Genomic DNA, 9,553 nt, shown 5'->3' with positions numbered 1-9,553 from the left:
AGAAGATCCTGGGTCTGTCGTGCTTGCAACCACAGTCTGGATGGTCAGGGACCGAGGAACTATCCTTGAGCATGAGAATTCTGCCACGAACAGGTGGAAAAGTTCTCTAGGTAGAAATGGAAAAGATTTTGAAAGATCAATTCCATCCATTCACTGATTCAGTAAAAGTTGCTTGCGGGCCAGGGTCTATTCAAGAGCAGGGGTTAGACCACAGAGCCTCCTCCCCTCCTGGTGCGGGGGTTCACGACAGTAAATGGAAGAAAACTTGGAAGTATAACATCACTTTTAAGTTGGGAAGGGGGGAAGATTTTGATGGACTGTCAAATACATTGCAGCTCTTGAATTGTGTGGTATCTATTTTAATGACCTGTTCTCAAGATAATACCTAAACCTTCTCTGACAACTTATTAGTATGTCAGAGAGAGGGGTCAGGTCCATCACAGAGCAGAATAAATTTTCTCTCACCTTGTGGGTCAGCGGTGTGATGTCTGTTGAGTGTATGAACCTTAGTGTGAAAAATTGCTAGCTTTTCATCACGGTATAATTGGTTTCAGTACAACTGGAAGCTATGGTTATAGTTACAGATTTCACACGTGGCCTGCCTGATTACAGCAGCTCCTTCTCTCTGCTGGGAAAGCAGATAATCACGTTATAAAGGAATGGTGTGTAAATGAAGAGTTGACAGGCCCGGACTGAGTTCCTGGAGACTCACCTGTGAAATAAATGCATGAGTTTTAGTGCAAACATTTAGCACTAAATGTTTTGGCCTTTTATATTCATGTTTTGGCCCTTTCTTTATTCCTGGTTCTTGAATAGTAATCATTATAAATTCTTAATAATTTTTGTAGTTTTATAGGCCAGGCCCCAAACGAAATGAATAATCACATTTTAACAATCATGACAACCCTTTAAAGCTGGTATTCTTTTTTATTGGCATTTTAGAGATGAAGAAATAGAGTTGAACCTGAGGACTAGCATGGAGACTTGCATATATTAGGTGCTCTATAAGTATTTGTTTAATTAATAAAGAAATAAAGGAATTGAAGAAGTTAGGTAATTTGCCCACATTCACATACATGGAAAGCAGATTCAGGATAGGACCCATTAGGTCTCACCCATGTTTGTTTAGTTCAATATTCCATTTTCACTTAGACTTTACTCACAATTAGAAAGTATAGTCTTTTTTGTGCAAAATTATATGTGTAAAGAGATGAATGAAAGGATGGTTTTCAAATGTTTCGATTTTAGGTGATTTTTTTTTTCCTTTCTTCTTTATACTTTTAGATTTTAAAAAGAGATTTTGAGCCAAAAACATAATTTAAAAAACAAAAACAGAAATGTTTCAGAGAGCAAAGATTATTTGGTACACTGGTTTTACACATTTCCCATCTTCCTAGATGATTTGAGTGTTGGTGGTTTTCAAGCTGTACATTTCCAAAAGCCATTGTACCTTCATATGTGGACCTTGCTTGGAAGCTCCCAAATTAGACAACCTGAAGTCCTGGTGATAAAGGCTCTGCTTATCTATTTCAGTATTCTTCAAGGAACTAGTTCAAAGGGAAAAAAATCACAGAATGACTAATCCTCAGATGTTTTACCAGCTTATTGTCTGTCCTCCAGAAAATAATGTTAATGTGTTTTATAAATTTTACTGAAATGAAATTTCTCTGAGCTCAAAATAAATATTTGGAAGGATTCTTTTTGTTTCTCTGAATTTTGTTTTCTTGCCTTTCATATAGTGAAACTCTCTGGGAAATTGCAAAAGCTGAAGTGGAAAAAAGAGGAAGTAATGGAAGTGACAGTGATGGAGTTGAAATTGGAGAAAAATCTGTTTTTTTCATTGGCAGTAAAAATGGGGTAATACTTTTTGTTTTTTAAACTTTTTTTTCAATTATTGTGATGAATTAACAATCAGTAGTGCTAAAGTTCATTTTAATACTTTGATAAAATTTTACATACTTCAGCTTTTTAACCAGATTAACCAGACCAATCTGGTTTAATGTGAAATAGAAAGTATTTATTATTAATCTAGGAAAAATTATAATAGTAAACAAATTTTTTTAAAGTATATTTTAACAATTGTTTTTTATTTCATAATTTGAAAATATTTAGGTCTTCTACCTCAAGTATAAAAGCCAGGATCCATTTAAATATCTAAGTCAGCATCTAAATCATTAATATAGTATCTTAACAATGTTCATATTTTGGAATCAGTTACTTCATTTTTAGGAATCTCATTAAAGGAATAAATGAATTGTATCAATAATGTTTGTCAAAGGAGTTTTTAATTGTTTTGAAAAATGTGGGGAGAGTATGGCAGCAGTTCCATTGGACCACTGATTGGGAGGAAGAGACCCCTCCCCTGTAAGTTTCTGTTTTATTCAGCAGGAGTACGGAAAGGTTTTGGAAGTGGCCAGACAGCAGAAACACATGCATCGTATCTACTCGCAGCTTGTCTTGGCCCACAAAGTTCCTGCCAAGGAGGCAGAACTGCTGGTGACACTCTCTAAAAAGGGTCAAGGCTTGCCAGATCCAAGATGCTGAAATTCGTGTAACATCATAGTTCATTTCTCTTTGGGGTTCATATTGCTGTCCAATTTCTGTACTTCCTGCTTCCACTTAAGGGCATGGAAAAATATGAACCTTTCAGAAACTAAACTGCATGAGTAAGGCTGCATGTCAATAGGCAGCATCACTGCCCAGAGCACCCTTCTTGTCTTTGGTGTGTCCCAGAATGCCCTCCCCACACGTCCAGACACCCAACATCGTGGGTAGTATCTACAGCATGAAGATCATATTTATTGGAGGAGATAATTATGCAGCCAGAGAAGAGTTATTAGTGATGAAAGAAAATAATGTAAATATTTTTTAAATAAATAAATTTAATTAAAGAAAAAAATAACGTAATGTGAATTGAAAAAAGTAGGACACATCAATATATGGTCTCAACTACATAAATATGCAAAGACGAAAATTAGAAATATGAATGGTAAAATTTTAATCTCCGTGTTTTTATTTTGGTTTTAATTTCTGTATTTTCCAAAGTTTTCATATTGGCCCACTTTGCTTTTTTTAATTTGAATGTAATTCTTTAAAATAAAATTGTCTTAGGAATCATTTATATTTTAAATTTTTAGCCCAGCTATAGTATATAAACATTTTATTTCATGAATTTACTATTGTGAGAAGAGTGATTTTCATATTGGCTATAGTACTTTAACAATTTCCTATATTTTATCTTACTCCCATGTAGGTGCATACATGGATCAAATAAATGAGTAAATAACCAGTATTAGTCTTTTGATACAAATACATTCCTATTACAAAAAAATATTCCGTATAAAGAAGACACTTTCATATCGTTGAAGATGGCGTGTGCTAATGGTTTGATTACTAACTCCAGCACACAAATGCTTATGCACAAAATGCCCTACTAGCCTCTTCTACTAAATATGCTCTGTAACAGTTGTTCTTGACTTCTTTGTAGTTGTGACAACCTGTTTTGTTTCAGTCTATGTTTTATTTTTTGTTTGTAAAACCACCCTCTTTTTTTTATATCAATATGTGGCATATACAAACGTTTTTTGTTCTCACTAACATAAATTAAAACTAATTTTGTTTTTGAGGAATTGGCAACTCCCTTGAGATATCTAGAACTTTTGAGGGTATGGTTCTTTAAAAAGTATCTGATTCTGTGTTTATGCAGAATGCTAATTTATTTGGAAAGGTAAAGAAAGGCAATTAATGCTTCTATTGTTCAACTAATAGTAATCATTCTTTACCAAAGAAACCAACTGCCTTACTTCCTCCTCTTTCTCTCCTTCCAACCTTGTATTCACCCATTTGGCAGACATTTATTGAACATATTTTATGTGCCAGGCATCCTGCCAGATGCTGTGGAAACAGGAATGAAAGACGTATTCTCTACTGTGAAGGCACTTGGGTACTAGTACTGATACACCAACAATGACAGGACAATGAGACATGCTATGGTGGAAGATAGGAGAGGCATTTAACTCAGCCCAAGAGGTTGGGAGACTAGGAAAGCCTCCTTAAGAGAGGGTGATGTCTGAAACTTAAAGGGCAAGAAGGAAGGAAGGAGAAATAATACAGGTGAAGAGGGTTAACTGAGTATTCTAAGGAGAGGATCAAGAAAAATGTATGAAACAGCTCTGCAACTAATGGGAGAGAGAACATGCTAGACAAATGTGATAGGATTGCCCGTTGATGTTAACTGCTATTTTGATATTGGGGATTAAGGTGATGCTATCTGCCCAGTATATATAATTTTTCTCCACTATCACTCACTTGCTTTGGTGCAGGCATGGAGGAGGAAGGTGATTGAGTTTACCTGCAGTTGGTTTCTGTTACGCAGGTGCAATAGAAACTAAGAAAGCATAGGGTGTGGGTGTGGATGATATTTGCAAGAGATGATTATAATGATAACCTATGGATTCTAAGATGGAAAAGGAGAATGAAGGTAGGAGGGGGCTGACGGAGAAGGAGAAATTTGGGGGGAGGGCGGGGGGGGTACAGTGACTTTTGAGAACTTTCACTGAGGCCCAAGAATTGTTACTGTGTTACTGTAGGGATTGCTGAAGTGGTTGGAGAATGTCATTTCATTTGCATGTGTGATTTTGGAAGTGGTGTAGTTTCCAGTGGTGAGATGATTCAAGATGTAACCTTGGAAGTGACATGCGGCAGAAGTAGTGAGCGAAAAGGCCTCTATGAGAAGGCAAATGCACTGAGAGGTTATGGTATTGGGTGGCTTGCCCATGCCCGCATAGGTGTGAAGTTAACAAGACTAATGACAATAGCTGAGAGGAAAAGGGAGATTGCGAGCCAAAAGAAATGACAACAACCATGGTGGTAAACCCATACAGACTGCTGAGGTTGTTGCAAAAGGAGGGAGGGAGAGTAGTTGTTTATAGATGGCATTGGGGTGCAAGGAGGGCCCTGAAGTACATGGTGTGGTGAGAATAGGTGACCTTTTTTAACAAGGCTTTGGAGGAAGTGGTCAAGGGACAGCCATATTTTAGTTAAGACCAATAAGTGGAGAGAACATTCTGAAGAGGCTGAGATATTGGGGAGTTGGCCACTCGTGGAGCTGGAGTTGTAAAAGGATTTTAGAGGAAGGGAGGGTGGGACAAGATTATTGGGCCAGATGAAAGGATGTGTAGAGGATTGTGGAATTCAGAGTTCTGGGGATAATGGATCAGAGGAGATGACTGGACTTCTGGTGTGCTTGAGGTAGTGGGAGGGAGGATGGGATTCATTTTTATGCCTCTATATGAGCTTGTACTGGGTCAATGTTTCGTGAATTAGGAATCCCAGGCGTCTGTGGACTCACTCTCAGGGGCCACAGTTTACCAATTAATTTTTAAACTTTGGATTATCGTTTTAATGATCATCTAAAACTTGATTTTAGTTTCCAGAGTTGAGTTTATGTTTATTTGGAATTGTCACCACGTAGTACCATACATTTATATGAAATTATAATAAAAAATGACTTAAACCAATACTAGGGTACTGTGAGAATCTGAGGAAATTGGCTAGCTATGATGGTACTTCAAAAAGTTCATGGAAAGATACATATTTCTTTTCTATTTTTCCACAAACTTTTTGAAGTGCCCTACTATTATATAAAATTCCTTCCGATTCTAAAATATAGTAATTCTGATTAGAGTACATTACTTTTTAGGTAATGTTGTCCTCATTTATTTAAAACTTTTAAAAATATACTATATATGATAAAAATATTACCTGCAAATCCATCAGCTAGAAACAATCGCTATTAACATAGTGGTGTCCCTCTGGATTTATTTATTTGTGGGTTTCTCTTTACATATGTATGTATGTATACCTCAAGGAAGCAGGAAAAGATTTTTTAACTGAAAACAAGATCAAGCTAATCTATTATAAATGTCTTACCATGTCAGTAAGTATATTTCTACACTGTCATTTCTAATAGCTGCATATTACTTCATGGCATGGATTACCATACTTAATTTAGCCAGTCCTCTATTTTGGGACATTTAGATTATTTCTAGTTTTTCAGTTTGTTATAATATTGGCCAAAAACATTCTCCAATAATATACATTTTTATACTATTCCAATTATTTCTTTATATATCTCATTACAAAAAATTCATTCAATTTGATCATATTCCAGATATAACCTGAAGTAATTTATCATCTTTTTTGTTAAAAATTATAGGAGGTTTTTTAGTTAAAAAAAAAAAAAAAAAGTATGTAGTAAAATGTTCTGTGTTTTTGGCAATCCAGGGTTTTCAGAACTACTTTCCTTGAAACACAAAGTTTTCCTTCGGTAGAGGAAATCTTTCCCTGCTACTCCTCTTTTCATTATTTATTTATTTATTTTTATTTTATTAATATCACTTTTTTACATTCTAGGATGTTGTTATGGAGCAGTTGGGAGGGAGGGGGAGAGGGGAAAGGGGAAGGAAATGTGATGGAAGAAGGAGGAAGGAGGAGGGGCAGGATTGAGGCCTGTGGCTCCCACCACATTCCCGCAGGGGAGACCAGGGGGCTTCCAGCAGTGGCTTGGTCAGTGCCAGTCTAGGTGCAGATGTCAAGGAGGAGTGGCAAAATCCCTTGCCTCCCACCACTCTAGCTCAGGAACCCGGGGCCCTTCTTGCTGTGGCCCACTGGTCATCACTGGCTTGGTTGCACATGTCATAGTGGCATGGCTGAGACTCTCGGCCCCCCACTGCCCTGGCTTGGGAGAGCCCAGGGCATTTCCTGTGGCAGCTTGCTGGTCATTGCTGGGGTGGCTGTGGGTGTGGGGCAGCATGACCAAGGCCCTCAGCCCCCCACCACCCCAGCTCAGGAGAACCCGAGGAGCTTCCTGTGGCAGCTTGGTGGTTCTTGCTGGGCTGGCTGGGGGTGGGGGGGTTGTGTGGCCGAGGCCCTCAGACCGCCCTGAGCTCTCCCAAGCCGGGGTGCTTCCTGCAGTGGTTCAATGGTTGTCTCTGGGGTGGCTGAGGCCCTCCCCTGCCATCCTTGGGACCAGTTGCAGGTGTCAGGGGGCATAGCTGAGGCCCCTGGCCCTCCCCACTTTCTGGCTTAGTAGCCCAGGGGACTTCTAGTCCTTCTAAGTGTTATAGATGTTCTTTGGTGAAATGAGACCTTTAGTAGTTAATATCAAACTTTGTCTCTGTTTTCAGTTCTGTGTTGGATTATTTGCTGTTCCCACCACTTAAACTCTGAGCTGGAACTAATTTGTTGTCCTTTGTTTACTTCTAAAATGAACTTCCTGTGGTGACCAGTACTTGAGCTCTGTGGTTGAGCTAAATTGCTGCTTTGCTGCTGATTCCCTAGAGAAGGCTTTTTGTGCAGCACAGGTTTTAATGGTTGAGTTATAGGTACTTCTGGGTCTAGTGAAATCCAGTTTACCTGGGTTGTGTAGAAAGAATGATCTGGGCCTGAGTCTTTTCATCAAGCTGCACCCCATGCAATTCTTCATTCCTTACCAGTCTCCTCTGAGTGGTCCTGCGCTGATTGGGGTGTAGATCGGTTGTCCTTGCTATGCCCCAGTGTTCCCACAGTGGACCTGTCTCCCCTACTGCCCATGCTCCAAAAACTTCTCATGGGACAGGACATGCTCTGGTCCCTTGCAATGACTCACCAGCCTCTGAGTGGCTCCTTTTTTTCAGTTGTTGTGGCTCCTTGGTCCTTTGTGGGTCCACGGGAACCCTATTAGTGGTCTTGCTGGCCTGGGGGCCGCCAAGGCTCTCTTTTCCCCTGCTGCCTCCAAGCAGCTTCATCCGAAAGGCACAGCTGCAGCTTCTTGCCAGCTCCTGCTCCATGAGCTCAGCAGCTCCAGCCTGGAAGCAGCCAGGATTCAAAATGGTCAGAGCGTTTTTTCTTTCTCTTATTGTGACTTCTCCCACCCTCTTGCACTCCCTAGGTCCCTCCTCCTCTTCCCCTGAGCTCTAGCAGCCCTGGCTTGGCTATTATTGCTTTTTTATAGTTTTAAATTTATTGCTTTGTGGGAGAGAGTGACACTGGGGACCATCTATTCCACCATCTTGACTGGAAGTCCCTGCTGCTCCTCTTTTACCTTTTCTTGTAAGGAGTAATTTGTTTAGGGGGAAAAAAAAAAGAGTTTTAATGTTAAACAATGATTTAAACCACTGAACTAGTTCCTGGCTAAGATGTGAGTTTGTTTCATGGCAGAGATGGGGCCAGAACCTATATTTCCCGACTCCTAAAAAGAGACTTGAAATTAATTCTAAATTAAAACAAAGTACTCTAACCCAATATCTGAATTGCTTACTTTGAACATATTTGCAATGTGTCCTTTATTTGTATGTTATCTTTTTTCTTCATTTCTACTTAAACAATTGGAATTAACACATTTTAGAAGACACTAATCATCCACTTAACCAGTAATTAGTATTGATGAGTAGAGAGAAAATTTAAGACAGCTGCCAAGTTGACCACTAAAGTGAGGTATGATTTGCTAGTATTTGTCATCTGTGGGACTTTATAATTATAATAATGAGTGTAGTTACACTGTGATGGAAAGTTGACAGTTAACTTTTTCTACTTATCAAACTTTAGATCAATTCTGAAAGTTTTTAGTTCTTAGTTTCCAGGTAATTTATCATTCAAGTGACTAAAAAGCTATTTTGGGCCACAATGATGAACAATAATACAATTTTACATGTGGATGACATTAACACAGTATTCTTTCTTTTTGAATTTTCAGGGAAAGACTACGATTATTCTAAGGTGTCTTGACAGGTAAGTACTATGTTAACCTTTAGACTTCATTTTTGCTTATTCTAGTTGTGTAGGGCACATTAGATTCTATTTTATTTTGTTTGTTTTTGGTGGCTGGCCAATAAGGGGATCCAGACCCTTGACCTTGTTGTTTTAACATGATGCTGTAACCGACTAAGCTAATCAGCCAGCCCAGGCAAGTTAGATTCTAAAAAACATATGGAAAGAGAATGATTTTGAGACCCAAGCAACATATTTAATTCTTAGTAAATTCTTAGTATAACCTTTAAGAGCTCCTGTGAAGATAAAACTATCCAGTCAAAAAATTATATGGAATTAATACTGGATTTCCTTATTTGAGGGAGAAATGTTATCCAAATTACCCAGCCTTCAATAGTATTAACCTTCTTTCTTGCTGTGCCACTCTGGTATTTAAATTATTATTATTCTACCTAATCCATAATTATTTGAACGTTAATAATATAATCTTGGGCCGGCCCGGTGGCGCACTGCTACAGTGCGCCGCTTGGGAAGCGTGGCGGCGCTCCCGCCGAGGGTTCGGATCCCACGTACAGACTGGCCGCTCACTGGCTGAGCAAGGTGCGGAGGCAACACCGAGGGTTGCGATCCCGTTGCTGGTCCCGGTCCGGTACGGGCGCGACACTGAGGGTTGCAATCCGTTGCCGGTCATGAAAAAAAAGACAAAAAAATAAATAAATAAATAAAATAATAATATAATCTTTACATTTCTCTGGGGTACATTTTTTAAGCACAGTGTCAGTCCTCAAACTATACATTTTACCAT

This window comes from Galeopterus variegatus, unplaced genomic scaffold (assembly GCF_000696425.1).
Source record: "Galeopterus variegatus unplaced genomic scaffold, G_variegatus-3.0.2 Scaffold6293, whole genome shotgun sequence".
Classification (NCBI taxonomy): Eukaryota; Metazoa; Chordata; class Mammalia; order Dermoptera; family Cynocephalidae; genus Galeopterus; species Galeopterus variegatus.
The sequence above is the reverse complement of the archived record's forward strand: the minus strand, read 5'-3'. Positions refer to the sequence as shown.